Source organism: Oncorhynchus gorbuscha, unplaced genomic scaffold (genome assembly GCF_021184085.1).
Source record: "Oncorhynchus gorbuscha isolate QuinsamMale2020 ecotype Even-year unplaced genomic scaffold, OgorEven_v1.0 Un_scaffold_3242, whole genome shotgun sequence".
NCBI lineage: Eukaryota > Metazoa > Chordata > Actinopteri > Salmoniformes > Salmonidae > Oncorhynchus > Oncorhynchus gorbuscha.
In genome coordinates, this window is record NW_025747540.1 from 1 (window position 1) to 16,353 (window position 16,353).

Consider the following 16,353-nt stretch of genomic DNA (forward strand, 5'->3'; position numbering starts at 1 on the left):
CACTGGGCAGAAAATATCAACAGTGGAAGAGACGGGGTGAACCCTCTTGGACAATCAGAGCCTTACAAGTCACTGGGCAGAAAATATCAACAGTGGAAGAGACGGGTGAACCCTCTTGGACAATCAGAGCCTTACAAGTCACTGGGCAGAAAATATCAACAGTGGAAGCCTTACAAGTCAGACGGGTGAACCCTCTTGGACAATCAGAGCCTTACAAGTCACTGGGCAGAAAATATCAACAGTGGAAGAGACGGGTGAACCCTCTTGGACAATCAGAGCCTTACAAGTCACTGGGCAGAAAATATCAACAGTGGAAGAGACGGGTGAACCCTCTTGGACAATCAGAGCCTTACAAGTCACTGGGCAGAAAAATATCAACAGTGGAAGAGACGGGTGAACCCTCTTGGACAATCAGAGCCTTACAAGTCACTGGGCAGAAAATATCAACAGTGGAAGAGACGGGTGAACCCTCTTGGACAATCAGAGCCTTACAAGTCACTGGGCAGAAAATATCAACAGTGGAAGAGACGGGTGAACCCTCTTGGACAATCAGAGCCTTACAAGTCACTGGGCAGAAAATATCAACAGTGGAAGAGACGGGTGAACCCTCTTGGACAATCAGAGCCTTACAAGTCACTGGGCAGAAAATATCAACAGTGGAAGAGACGGGTGAACCCTCTTGGACAATCAGAGCCTTACAAGTCACTGGGCAGAAAATATCAACAGTGGAAGAGACGGGTGAACCCTCTTGGACAATCAGAGCCTTACAAGTCACTGGGAAGAAAATATCAACAGTGGAAGAGACGGGTGAACCCTCTTGGACAATCAGAGCCTTACAAGTCACTGGGCAGAAAATATCAACAGTGGAAGAGACGGGTGAACCTCTTGGACAATCAGAGCCTTACAAGTCACTGGGCAGAAAATATCAACAGTGGAAGAGACGGGTGAACCCTCTTGGACAATCAGAGCCTTACAAGTCACTGGGCAGAAAATATCAACAGTGGAAGAGACGGGTGAACCCTCTTGGACAATCAGAGCCTTACAAGTCACTGGGCAGAAAATATCAACAGTGGAAGAGACGGGTGAACCCTCTTGGACAATCAGAGCCTTACAAGTCACTGGGCAGAAAATATCAACAGTGGAAGAGACGGGTGAACCCTCTTGGACAATCAGAGCCTTACAAGTCACTGGGCAGAAAATATCAACAGTGGAAGAGACGGGTGAACCCTCTTGGACAATCAGAGCCTTACAAGTCACTGGGCAGAAAATATCAACAGTGGAAGAGACGGGTGAACCCTCTTGGACAATCAGAGCCTTACAAGTCACTGGGCAGAAAATATCAACAGTGGAAGAGACGGGTGAACCCTCTTGGACAATCAGAGCCTTACAAGTCACTGGGCAGAAAATATCAACAGTGGAAGAGACGGGTGAACCCTCTTGGACAATCAGAGCCTTACAAGTCACTGGGCAGAAAATATCAACAGTGGAAGAGACGGGTGAACCCTCTTGGACAATCAGAGCCTTACAAGTCACTGGGCAGAAAAATATCAACAGTGGAAGAGACGGGTGAACCCTCTTGGACAATCAGAGCCTTACAAGTCACTGGGCAGAAAATATCAACAGTGGAAGAAGACGGGTGAACCCTCTTGGACAATCAGAGCCTTACAAGTCACTGGGCAGAAAATATCAACAGTGGAAGAGACGGGTGAACCCTCTTGGACAATCAGAGCCTTACAAGTCACTGGGCAGAAAATATCAACAGTGGAAGAGACGGGTGAACCCTCTTGGACAATCAGAGCCTTACAAGTCACTGGGCAGAAAATATCAACAGTGGAAGAGACGGGTGAACCCTCTTGGACAATCAGAGCCTTACAAGTCACTGGGCAGAAAATATCAACAGTGGAAGAGACGGGTGAACCCTCTTGGACAATCAGAGCCTTACAAGTCACTGGGCAGAAAATATCAACAGTGGAAGAGACGGGTGAACCCTCTTGGACAATCAGAGCCTTACAAGTCACTGGGCAGAAAATATCAACAGTGGAAGAGACGGGTGACCTCTTGGACAATCAGAGCCTTACAAGTCACTGGGCAGAAAATATCAACAGTGGAAGAGACGGGTGAACCCTCTTGGACAATCAGAGCCTTACAAGTCACTGGGCAGAAAATATCAACAGTGGAAGAGACGGGTGAACCCTCTTGGACAATCAGAGCCTTACAAGTCACTGGGCAGAAAATATCAACAGTGGAAGAGACGGGTGAACCCTCTTGGACAATCAGAGCCTTACAAGTCACTGGGCAGAAAATATCAACAGTGGAAGAGACGGGTGAACCCTCTTGGACAATCAGAGCCTTACAAGTCACTGGGCAGAAAATATCAACAGTGGAAGAGACGGGTGAACCCTCTTGGACAATCAGAGCCTTACAAGTCACTGGGCAGAAAATATCAACAGTGGAAGAGACGGGTGAACCCTCTTGGACAATCAGAGCCTTACAAGTCACTGGGCAGAAAATATCAAGTCACTGGGCAGTGGAAGAGACGGGTGAACCCTCTTGGACAATCAGAGCCTTACAAGTCACTGGGCAGAAAATATCAACAGTGGAAGAGACAATCAGAGCCTTACAAGTCAGAAAATATCAACAGTGGAAGAGACGGGTGAACCTCTTGGACAATCAGAGCCTTACAAGTCACTGGGCAGAAAATATCAACAGTGGAAGAGACGGTGAACCCTTGGACAATCAGAGCCTTACAAGTCACTGGGCAGAAAATATCAACAGTGGAAGAGACGGGTGAACCCTCTTGGACAATCAGAGCCTTACAAGTCACTGGGCAGAAAATATCAACAGTGGAAGAGACGGGTGAACCCTCTTGGACAATCAGAGCCTTACAAGTCACTGGGCAGAAAATATCAACAGTGGAAGAGACGGGTGAACCCTCTTGGACAATCAGAGCCTTACAAGTCACTGGGCAGAAAATATCAACAGTGGAAGAGACGGGTGAACCCTCTTGGACAATCAGAGCCTTACAAGTCACTGGGCAGAAAATATCAACAGTGGAAGAGACGGGTGAACCCTCTTGGACAATCAGAGCCTTACAAGTCACTGGGCAGAAAATATCAACAGTGGAAGAGACGGGTGAACCCTCTTGGACAATCAGAGCCTTACAAGTCACTGGGCAGAAAATATCAACAGTGGAAGAGACGGGTGAACCCTCTTGGACAATCAGAGCCTTACAAGTCACTGGGCAGAAAATATCAACAGTGGAAGAGACGGGTGAACCCTCTTGGACAATCAGAGCCTTACAAGTCACTGGGCAGAAAATATCAACAGTGGAAGAGACGGGTGAACCCTCTTGGACAATCAGAGCCTTACAAGTCACTGGGCAGAAAATATCAACAGTGGAAGAGACGGGTGAACCCTCTTGGACAATCAGAGCCTTACAAGTCACTGGGCAGAAAATATCAACAGTGGAAGAGACGGGTGAACCCTCTTGGACAATCAGAGCCTTACAAGTCACTGGGCAGAAAATATCAACAGTGGAAGAGACGGGTGAACCCTCTTGGACAATCAGAGCCTTACAAGTCACTGGGCAGAAAAATATCAACAGTGGAAGAGACGGGTGAACCCTCTTGGACAATCAGAGCCTTACAAGTCACTGGGCAGAAAATATCAACAGTGGAAGAGACGGGTGAACCCTCTTGGACAATCAGAGCCTTACAAGTCACTGGGCAGAAAATATCAACAGTGGAAGAGACGGGTGAACCCTCTTGGACAATCAGAGCCTTACAAGTCACTGGGCAGAAAATATCAACAGTGGAAGAGACGGGTGAACCCTCTTGGACAATCAGAGCCTTACAAGTCACTGGGCAGAAAATATCAACAGTGGAAGAGTCACGGGTGAACCCTCTTGGACAATCAGAGCCTTACAAGTCACTGGGCAGAAAATATCAACAGTGGAAGAGACGGGTGAACCCTCTTGGACAATCAGAGCCTTACAAGTCACTGGGCAGAAAATATCAACAGTGGAAGAGACGGGTGAACCCTCTTGGACAATCAGAGCCTTACAAGTCACTGGGCAGAAAATATCAACAGTGGAAGAGACGGGTGAACCCTCTTGGACAATCAGAGCCTTACAAGTCACTGGGCAGAAAATATCAACAGTGGAAGAGACGGGTGAACCCTCTTGGACAATCAGAGCCTTACAAGTCACTGGGCAGAAAATATCAACAGTGGAAGAGACGGGTGAACCCTCTTGGACAATCAGAGCCTTACAAGTCACTGGGCAGAAAATATCAACAGTGGAAGAGACGGGTGAACCCTCTTGGACAATCAGAGCCTTACAAGTCACTGGGCAGAAAATATCAACAGTGGAAGAGACGGGTGAACCCTCTTGGACAATCAGAGCCTTACAAGTCACTGGGCAGAAAATATCAACAGTGGAAGAGACGGGTGAACCCTCTTGGACAATCAGAGCCTTACAAGTCACTGGGCAGAAAATATCAACAGTGGAAGAGACGGGTGAACCCTCTTGGACAATCAGAGCCTTACAAGTCACTGGGCAGAAAATATCAACAGTGGAAGAGACGGGTGAACCCTCTTGGACAATCAGAGCCTTACAAGTCACTGGGCAGAAAATATCAACAGTGGAAGAGACGGGTGAACCCTCTTGGACAATCAGAGCCTTACAAGTCACTGGGCAGAAAATATCAACAGTGGAAGAGACGGGTGAACCCTCTTGGACAATCAGAGCCTTACAAGTCACTGGGCAGAAAATATCAACAGTGGAAGAGACGGGTGAACCCTCTTGGACAATCAGAGCCTTACAAGTCACTGGGCAGAAAATATCAACAGTGGAAGAGACGGGTGAACCCTCTTGGACAATCAGAGCCTTACAAGTCACTGGGCAGAAAATATCAACAGTGGAAGAGACGGGTGAACCCTCTTGGACAATCAGAGCCTTACAAGTCACTGGGCAGAAAATATCAACAGTGGAAGAGACGGGTGAACCCTCTTGGACAATCAGAGCCTTACAAGTCACTGGGCAGAAAATATCAGTGGAAGAGACGGGTGAAGTGGAAGTCACTGGGCAGAAAATATCAACAGTGGAAGAGACGGGTGAACCCTCTTGGACAATCAGAGCCTTACAAGTCACTGGGCAGAAAATATCAACAGTGGAAGAGACGGGTGAACCCTCTTGGACAATCAGAGCCTTACAAGTCACTGGGCAGAAAATATCAACAGTGGAAGAGACGGGTGAACTTGGACCTTACAAGTCACTGGGCTCTTGGACAATCAGAGCCTTACAAGTCACTGGGCAGAAAATATCAACAGTGGAAGAGACGGGTGAACCCTCTTGGACAATCAGAGCCTTACAAGTCACTGGGCAGAAAATATCAACAGTGGAAGAGGACAATCGGGTGAACCCTCTTGGACAATCAGAGCCTTACAAGTCACTGGGCAGAAAATATCAACAGTGGAAGAGACGGGTGAACCCTCTTGGACAATCAGAGCCTTACAAGTCACTGGGCAGAAAATATCAACAGTGGAAGAGACGGGTGAACCCTCTTGGACAATCAGAGCCTTACAAGTCACTGGGCAGAAAATATCAACAGTGGAAGAGACGGGTGAACCCTCTTGGACAATCAGAGCCTTACAAGTCACTGGGCAGAAAATATCAACAGTGGAAGAGACGGGTGAACCCTCTTGGACAATCAGAGCCTTACAAGTCACTGGGCAGAAAATATCAACAGTGGAAGAGACGGGTGAACCCTCTTGGACAATCAGAGCCTTACAAGTCACTGGGCAGAAAATATCAACAGTGGAAGAGACGGGTGAACCCTCTTGGACAATCAGAGCCTTACAAGTCACTGGGCAGAAAATATCAACAGTGGAAGAGACGGGTGAACCCTCTTGGACAATCAGAGCCTTACAAGTCACTGGGCAGAAAATATCAACAGTGGAAGAGACGGGTGAACCCTCTTGGACAATCAGAGCCTTACAAGTCACTGGGCAGAAAATATCAACAGTGGAAGAGACGGGTGAACCCTCTTGGACAATCAGAGCCTTACAAGTCACTGGGCAGAAAATATCAACAGTGGAAGAGACGGGTGAACCCTCTTGGACAATCAGAGCCTTACAAGTCACTGGGCAGAAAATATCAACAGTGGAAGAGACGGGTGAACCCTCTTGGACAATCAGAGCCTTACAAGTCACTGGGCAGAAAATATCAACAGTGGAAGAGACGGGTGAACCCTCTTGGACAATCAGAGCCTTACAAGTCACTGGGCAGAAAATATCAACAGTGGAAGAGACGGGTGAACCCTCTTGGACAATCAGAGCCTTACAAGTCACTGGGCAGAAAATATCAACAGTGGAAGAGACGGGTGAACCCTCTTGGACAATCAGAGCCTTACAAGTCACTGGGCAGTGGAAGAAAATATCAGACAGTGGAAGTGGAAGAGACGGGTGAACCCTCTTGGACAATCAGAGCCTTACAAGTCACTGGGCAGAAAATATCAACAGTGGAAGAGACGGGTGAACCCTCTTGGACAATCAGAGCCTTACAAGTCACTGGGCAGAAAATATCAACAGTGGAAGAGACGGGTGAACCCTCTTGGACAATCAGAGCCTTACAAGTCACTGGGCAGAAAATATCAACAGTGGAAGAGACGGGTGAACCCTCTTGGACAATCAGAGCCTTACAAGTCACTGGGCAGAAAATATCAACAGTGGAAGAGACGGGTGAACCCTCTTGGACAATCAGAGCCTTACAAGTCACTGGGCAGAAAATATCAACAGTGGAAGAGACGGGTGAACCCTCTTGGACAATCAGAGCCTTACAAGTCACTGGGCAGAAAATGGGCAGAAAATATCAACAGTGGAAGAGACGGGTGAACCCTCTTGGACAATCAGAGCCTTACAAGTCACTGGGCAGAAAATATCAACAGTGGAAGAGACGGGTGAACCCTCTTGGACAATCAGAGCCTTACAAGTCACTGGGCAGAAAATATCAACAGTGGAAGAGACGGGTGAACCCTCTTGGACAATCAGAGCCTTACAAGTCACTGGGCAGAAAATATCAACAGTGGAAGAGACGGGTGAACCCTCTTGGACAATCAGAGCCTTACAAGTCACTGGGCAGAAAATATCAACAGTGGAAGAGACGGGTGAACCCTCTTGGACAATCAGAGCCTTACAAGTCACTGGGCAGAAAATATCAACAGTGGAAGAGACGGGTGAACCCTCTTGGACAATCAGAGCCTTACAAGTCACTGGGCAGAAAATATCAACAGTGGAAGAGACGGGTGAACCCTCTTGGACAATCAGAGCCTTACAAGTCACTGGGCAGAAAATATCAACAGTGGAAGAGACGGGGTGACAACCCTCTTGGACAATCAGAGCCTTGGACAATCAAGTCACTGGGCAGAAAATATCAACAGTGGAAGAGACGGGTGAACCCTCTTGGACAATCAGAGCCTTACAAGTCACTGGGCAGAAAATATCAACAGTGGAAGAGACGGGTGAACCCTCTTGGACAATCAGAGCCTTACAAGTCACTGGGCAGAAAATATCAACAGTGGAAGAGACGGGTGAACCCTCTTGGACAATCAGAGCCTTACAAGTCACTGGGCAGAAAATATCAACAGTGGAAGAGACGGGTGAACCCTCTTGGACAATCAGAGCCTTACAAGTCACTGGGCAGAAAATATCAACAGTGGAAGAGACGGGTGAACCCTCTTGGACAATCAGAGCCTTACAAGTCACTGGGCAGAAAATATCAACAGTGGAAGAGACGGGTGAACCCTCTTGGACAATCTTGGACAATCAGAGCCTTACAAGTCACTGGGCAGAAAATATCAACAGTGGAAGAGACGGGTGAACCCTCTTGGACAATCAGAGCCTTACAAGTCACTGGGCAGAAAATATCAACAGTGGAAGAGACGGGTGAACCCTCTTGGACAATCAGAGCCTTACAAGTCACTGGGCAGAAAATATCAACAGTGGAAGAGACGGGTGAACCCTCTTGGACAATCAGAGCCTTACAAGTCACTGGGCAGAAAATATCAACAGTGGAAGAGACGGGTGAACCCTCTTGGACAATCAGAGCCTTACAAGTCACTGGGCAGAAAATATCAACAGTGGAAGAGACGGGTGAACCCTCTTGGACAATCAGAGCCTTACAAGTCACTGGGCAGAAAATATCAACAGTGGAAGAGACGGGTGAACCCTCTTGGACAATCAGAGCCTTACAAGTCACTGGGCAGAAAATATCAACAGTGGAAAATATGGACAATCAGAGCCTTACAAGTCACTGGGGAAGTGGAAGAGACGGGTGAACCCTCTGGACAATCAGAGCCTTACAAGTCACTGGGCAGAAAATATCAACAGTGGAAGAGACGGGTGAACCCTCTTGGACAATCAGAGCCTTACAAGTCACTGGGCAGAAAATATCAACAGTGGAAAGAGACGGGTGAACCCTCTTGGACAATCAGAGCCTTACAAGTCACTGGGCAGAAAATATCAACAGTGGAAGAGACGGGTGAACCCTCTTGGACAATCAGAGCCTTACAAGTCACTGGGCAGAAAATATCAACAGTGGAAGAGACGGGGGTGAACCCTCTTGGACAATCAGAGCCTTACAAGTCACTGGGCAGAAAATATCAACAGTGGAAGAGACGGGTGAACCCTCTTGGACAATCAGAGCCTTACAAGTCACTGGGCAGAAAATATCAACAGTGGAAGAGACGGGTGAACCCTCTTGGACAATCAGAGCCTTACAAGTCACTGGGCAGAAAATATCAACAGTGGAAGAGACGGGTGAACCCTCTTGGACAATCAGAGCCTTACAAGTCACTGGGCAGAAAATATCAACAGTGGAAGAGACAATCAGGGTGAACCCTCTTGGACAATCAGAGCCTTACAAGTCACTGGGCAGAAAATATCAACAGTGGAAGAGACGGGTGAACCCTCTTGGACAATCAGAGCCTTACAAGTCACTGGGCAGAAAATATCAACAGTGGAAGAGACGGGTGAACCCTCTTGGACAATCAGAGCCTTACAAGTCACTGGGCAGAAAATATCAACAGTGGAAGAGACGGGTGAACCCTCTTGGACAATCAGAGCCTTACAAGTCACTGGGCAGAAAATATCAACAGTGGAAGAGACGGGTGAACCCTCTTGGACAATCAGAGCCTTACAAGTCACTGGGCAGAAAATATCAACAGTGGAAGAGACGGGTGAACCCTCTTGGACAATCAGAGCCTTACAAGTCACTGGGCAGAAAATATCAACAGTGGAAGAGACGGGTGAACCCTCTTGGACAATCAGAGCCTTACAAGTCACTGGGCAGAAAATATCAACAGTGGAAGAGACGGGTGAACCCTCTTGGACAATCAGAGCCTTACAAGTCACTGGGCAGAAAATATCAACAGTGGAAGAGACGGGTGAACCCTCTTGGACAATCAGAGCCTTACAAGTCACTGGGCAGAAAATATCAACAGTGGAAGAGACGGGTGAACCCTCTTGGACAATCAGAGCCTTACAAGTCACTGGGCAGAAAATATCAACAGTGGAAGAGACGGGTGAACCCTCTTGGACAATCAGAGCCTTACAAGTCACTGGGCAGAAAATATCAACAGTGGAAGAGACGGGTGAACCCTCTTGGACAATCAGAGCCTTACAAGTCACTGGGCAGAAAATATCAACAGTGGAAGAGACGGGTGAACCCTCTTGGACAATCAGAGCCTTACAAGTCACTGGGCAGAAAATATCAACAGTGGAAGAGACGGGTGAACCCTCTTGGACAATCAGAGCCTTACAAGTCACTGGGCAGAAAATATCAACAGTGGAAGAGACGGGTGAACCCTCTTGGACAATCAGAGCCTTACAAGTCACTGGGCAGAAAATATCAACAGTGGAAGAGACGGGTGAACCCTCTTGGACAATCAGAGCCTTACAAGTCACTGGGCAGAAAATATCAACAGTGGAAGAGACGGGTGAACCCTCTTGGACAATCAGAGCCTTACAAGTCACTGGGCAGAAAATATCAACAGTGGAAGAGACGGGTGAACCCTCTTGGACAATCAGAGCCTTACAAGTCACTGGGCAGAAAATATCAACAGTGGAAGAGACGGGTGAACCCTCTTGGACAATCAGAGCCTTACAAGTCACTGGGCAGAAAATATCAACAGTGGAAGAGACGGGTGAACCCTCTTGGACAATCAGAGCCTTACAAGTCACTGGGCAGTGGAAGAAAAATATCAGTCACAGTGGAAGAGACGGGTGAACCCTCTTGGACAATCAGAGCCTTACAAGTCACTGGGCAGAAAATATCAACAGTGGAAGAGACGGGTGAACCCTCTTGGACAATCAGAGCCTTACAAGTCACTGGGCAGAAAATATCAACAGTGGAAGAGACGGGTGAACCCTCTTGGACAATCAGAGCCTTACAAGTCACTGGGCAGAAAATATCAACAGTGGAAGAGACGGGTGAACCCTCTTGGACAATCAGAGCCTTACAAGTCACTGGGCAGAAAATATCAACAGTGGAAGAGACGGGTGAACCCTCTTGGACAATCAGAGCCTTACAAGTCACTGGGCAGAAAATATCAACAGTGGAAGAGACGGGTGAACCCTCTTGGACAATCAGAGCCTTACAAGTCACTGGGCAGAAAATATCAACAGTGGAAGAGACGGGTGAACCCTCTTGGACAATCAGAGCCTTACAAGTCACTGGGCAGAAAATATCAACAGTGGAAGAGACGGGTGAACCCTCTTGGACAATCAGAGCCTTACAAGTCACTGGGCAGAAAATATCAACAGTGGAAGAGACGGGTGAACCCTCTTGGACAATCAGAGCCTTACAAGTCACTGGGCAGAAAATATCAACAGTGGAAGAGACGGGTGAACCCTCTTGGACAATCAGAGCCTTACAAGTCACTGGGCAGAAAATATCAACAGTGGAAGAGACGGGTGAACCCTCTTGGACAATCAGAGCCTTACAAGTCACTGGGCAGAAAATATCAACAGTGGAAGAGACGGGTGAACCCTCTTGGACAATCAGAGCCTTACAAGTCACTGGGCAGAAAATATCAACAGTGGAAGAGACGGGTGAACCCTCTTGGACAATCAGAGCCTTACAAGTCACTGGGCAGAAAATATCAACAGTGGAAGAGACGGGTGAACCCTCTTGGACAATCAGAGCCTTACAAGTCACTGGGCAGAAAATATCAACAGTGGAAGAGACGGGTGAACCCTCTGGACAATGGACAATCAGACGGTGAAGCCTTACAAGTCACTGGGCAGAAAATATCAACAGTGGAAGAGACGGGTGAACCCTCTTGGACAATCAGAGCCTTACAAGTCACTGGGCAGAAAATATCAACAGTGGAAGAGACGGGTGAACCCTCTTGGACAATCAGAGCCTTACAAGTCACTGGGCAGAAAATATCAACAGTGGAAGAGACGGGTGAACCCTCTTGGACAATCAGAGCCTTACAAGTCACTGGGCAGAAAATATCAACAGTGGAAGAGACGGGTGAACCCTCTTGGACAATCAGAGCCTTACAAGTCACTGGGCAGAAAATATCAACAGTGGAAGAGACGGGTGAACCCTCTTGGACAATCAGAGCCTTACAAGTCACTGGGCAGAAAATATCAACAGTGGAAGAGACGGGTGAACCCTCTTGGACAATCAGAGCCTTACAAGTCACTGGGCAGAAAATATCAACAGTGGAAGAGACGGGTGAACCCTCTTGGACAATCAGAGCCTTACAAGTCACTGGGCAGAAAATATCAACAGTGGAAGAGACGGGTGAACCCTCTTGGACAATCAGAGCCTTACAAGTCACTGGGCAGAAAATATCAACAGTGGAAGAGACGGGTGAACCCTCTTGGACAATCAGAGCCTTACAAGTCACTGGGCAGAAAATATCAACAGTGGAAGAGACGGGTGAACCCTCTTGGACAATCAGAGCCTTACAAGTCACTGGGCAGAAAATATCAACAGTGGAAGAGACGGGTGAACCCTCTTGGACAATCAGAGCCTTACAAGTCACTGGGCAGAAAATATCAACAGTGGAAGAGGTGGGAAGAGGGTGAACCCTCTTGGACAATCAGAGCCTTACAAGTCACTGGGCAGAAAATATCAACAGTGGAAGAGACGGGTGAACCCTCTTGGACAATCAGAGCCTTACAAGTCACTGGGCAGAAAATATCAACAGTGGAAGAGACGGGTGAACCCTCTTGGACAATCAGAGCCTTACAAGTCACTGGGCAGAAAATATCAACAGTGGAAGAGACGGGTGAACCCTCTTGGACAATCAGAGCCTTACAAGTCACTGGGCAGAAAATATCAACAGTGGAAGAGACGGGTGAACCCTCTTGGACAATCAGAGCCTTACAAGTCACTGGGCAGAAAATATCAACAGTGGAAGAGACGGGTGAACCCTCTTGGACAATCAGAGCCTTACAAGTCACTGGGCAGAAAATATCAACAGTGGAAGAGACGGGTGAACCTCTTGGACAATCAGAGCCTTACAAGTCACTGGGCAGAAAATATCAACAGTGGAAGAGTGAACCCTCGGGTGAACCCTCTTGGACAATCAGAGCCTTACAAGTCACTGGGCAGAAAATATCAACAGTGGAAGAGACGGGTGAACCCTCTTGGACAATCAGAGCCTTACAAGTCACTGGGCAGAAAATATCAACAGTGGAAGAGACGGGTGAACCCTCTTGGACAATCAGAGCCTTACAAGTCACTGGGCAGAAAATATCAACAGTGGAAGAGACGGGTGAACCCTCTTGGACAATCAGAGCCTTACAAGTCACTGGGCAGAAAATATCAACAGTGGAAGTCACTGGGCAGAAAATATCAACAGTGGAAGAGACCCTCTTGGACAATCAGAGCCTTACAAGTCACTGGGCAGAAAATATCAACAGTGGAAGAGACGGGTGAACCCTCTTGGACAATCAGAGCCTTACAAGTCACTGGGCAGAAAATATCAACAGTGGAAGAGACGGGTGAACCCTCTTGGACAATCAGAGCCTTACAAGTCACTGGGCAGAAAATATCAACAGTGGAAGAGACGGGTGAACCCTCTTGGACAATCAGAGCCTTACAAGTCACTGGGCAGAAAATATCAACAGTGGAAGAGACGGGTGAACCCTCTTGGACAATCAGAGCCTTACAAGTCACTGGGCAGAAAATATCAACAGTGGAAGAGACCCTCTTGGACAATGAACCCTCTTGGACAATCAGAGCCTTACAAGTCACTGGGCAGAAAATATCAACAGTGGAAGAGACGGGTGAACCCTCTTGGACAATCAGAGCCTTACAAGTCACTGGGCAGAAAATATCAACAGTGGAAGAGACGGGTGAACCCTCTTGGACAATCAGAGCCTTACAAGTCACTGGGCAGAAAATATCAACAGTGGAAGAGACGGGTGAACCCTCTTGGACAATCAGAGCCTTACAAGTCACTGGGCAGAAAATATCAACAGTGGAAGAGACGGGTGAACCCTCTTGGACAATCAGAGCCTTACAAGTCACTGGGCAGAAAATATCAACAGTGGAAGAGACGGGTGAACCCTCTTGGACAATCAGAGCCTTACAAGTCACTGGGCAGAAAATATCAACAGTGGAAGAGACGGGTGAACCCTCTTGGACAATCAGAGCCTTACAAGTCACTGGGCAGAAAATATCAACAGTGGAAGAGACGGGTGAACCCTCTTGGACAATCAGAGCCTACAAGTCACTGGGCAGAAAAGTCACTGGGAAGAAAATATCAGAGCCAAGTCACTGGGCAGTGGAAGAGACGGGTGAACCCTCTTGGACAATCAGAGCCTTACAAGTCACTGGGCAGAAAATATCAACAGTGGAAGAGACGGGTGAACCCTCTTGGACAATCAGAGCCTTACAAGTCACTGGGCAGAAAATATCAACAGTGGAAGAGACGGGTGAACCCTCTTGGACAATCAGAGCCTTACAAGTCACTGGGCAGAAAATATCAACAGTGGAAGAGACGGGTGAACCCTCTTGGACAATCAGAGCCTTCAAGTCACTGGCCTTACAAGTCACTGGGCAGAAAATATCAACAGTGGAAGAGACGGGTGAACCCTCTTGGACAATCAGAGCCTTACAAGTCACTGGGCAGAAAATATCAACAGTGGAAGAGACGGGTGAACCCTCTTGGACAATCAGAGCCTTACAAGTCACTGGGCAGAAAATATCAACAGTGGAAGAGACGGGTGAACCCTCTTGGACAATCAGAGCCTTACAAGTCACTGGGCAGAAAATATCAACAGTGGAAGAGACGGGTGAACCCTCTTGGACAATCAGAGCCTTACAAGTCACTGGGCAGAAAATATCAACAGTGGAAGAGACGGGTGAACCCTCTTGGACAATCAGAGCCTTACAAGTCACTGGGCAGAAAATATCAACAGTGGAAGAGACGGGTGAACCCTCTTGGACAATCAGAGCCTTACAAGTCACTGGGCAGAAAATATCAACAGTGGAAGAGACGGGTGAACCCTCTTGGACAATCAGAGCCTTACAAGTCACTGGGCAGAAAATATCAACAGTGGAAGAGACGGGTGAACCCTCTTGGACAATCAGAGCCTTACAAGTCACTGGGCAGAAAATATCAACAGTGGAAGAGACGGGTGAACCCTCTTGGACAATCAGAGCCTTACAAGTCACTGGGCAGAAAATATCAACAGTGGAAGAGACGGGTGAACCCTCTTGGACAATCAGAGCCTTACAAGCGTGCCGCGGAAAGGCTCAACAACCTTCCTGGTAATCACCTTCCTGAAGGACCTGGTTCTGACATAGATCCATGGCAAACTAAGGAATTTACACATAAAAACATGAACGCTTTCTTACTCCAAATGGGCAGCGGTTCATGTGCAAAGTATATGATTACTGTGAGAGTAGATCCTCCAATGTATCAACGGGTTAGGGTTACCCTAACCCAAAGTATATGATTACTGTGAGAGTAGATCCTCCAATGTATCAACGGGTTAGGGTTAGGGTTACCCTAACCCAAAGTATATGATGACTGTGAGAGTAGATCCTCCAATATATCAACGGGTTAGGGTTAGCCTAACCCAAAGTATATGATTACTGTGAGAGTAGTTCCTCCAATGTATCAACGGGTTAGGGTTAGGGTTACCCTAACCCAAAGTATATGATGACTGTGAGAGTAGATCCTCCAATATATCAACGGGTTAGGGTTACCCTAACCCAAAGTATATGATTACTGTGAGAGTAGATCCTCCAATGTATCAACGGGTTAGGGTTACCCTAACCCAAAGTATATGATTACTGTGAGAGTAGATCCTCCAATGTATCAACGGGTTAGGGTTACCCTAACCCAAAGTATATGATTACTGTGAGAGTAGATCCTCCAATGTATCAACGGGTTAGGGTTAGGGTTACCCTAACCCAAAGTATATGATGACTGTGAGAGTAGATCCTCCAATATATCAACGGGTTAGGGTTAGCCTAACCCAAAGTATATGATTACTGTGAGAGTAGTTCCTCCAATGTATCAACGGGTTAGGGTTAGGGTTACCCTAACCCAAAGTATATGATGACTGTGAGAGTAGATCCTCCAATATATCAACGGGTTAGGGTTACCCTAACCCAAAGTATATGATTACTGTGAGAGTAGATCCTCCAATGTATCAACGGGTTAGGTTTACCCTAACCCAAAGTATATGATTACTGTGAGAGTAAATCCTCCAATGTATCAACGGGTTAGGGTTACCCTAACCCAAAGTATATGATTACTGTGAGAGTAAATCCTCCAATGTATCAACGGGTTAGGGTTACCCTCACCCAAAGTATATGATTACTGTGAGAGTAGATCCTCTAATGTATCAACGATAAGTGTCTCTGTCTCTCCCCCTCTCCATCTCCTTTGTAACAAGTTGTGTCAATACGCTAGGGACCTGTTCCTAATACATTATTAAGTGTGTGTGTTTATCCTGTGTTATCATTTAGTTAGCTAGTAAATAAATTATTAAACCAATTTGTGTAGTACTGAATCATAAGTAAGGCTGGGTTTTTTGCAGATGCAGGTTACGACTGTTCAGAATGATGATATGACACGAGGTTATGATTAATACGTTGGTTTATGATAGGTAAACCCTTTAGATAGGTAAACCCTTTAGATTTTAAACAACCGCTTTCATGGTGCCTCAAATTCCTAATGAGTTAATTGTTACATGTTTAATTTATTCGGGTAACAATTAAACATAGTTGATTAGATAAATAACCGGCAATAGAATAATTAAAGTAAAGTCATGACAATCCTGATTCTGCCCATTTTACAATATAATAGAATAATATAATAG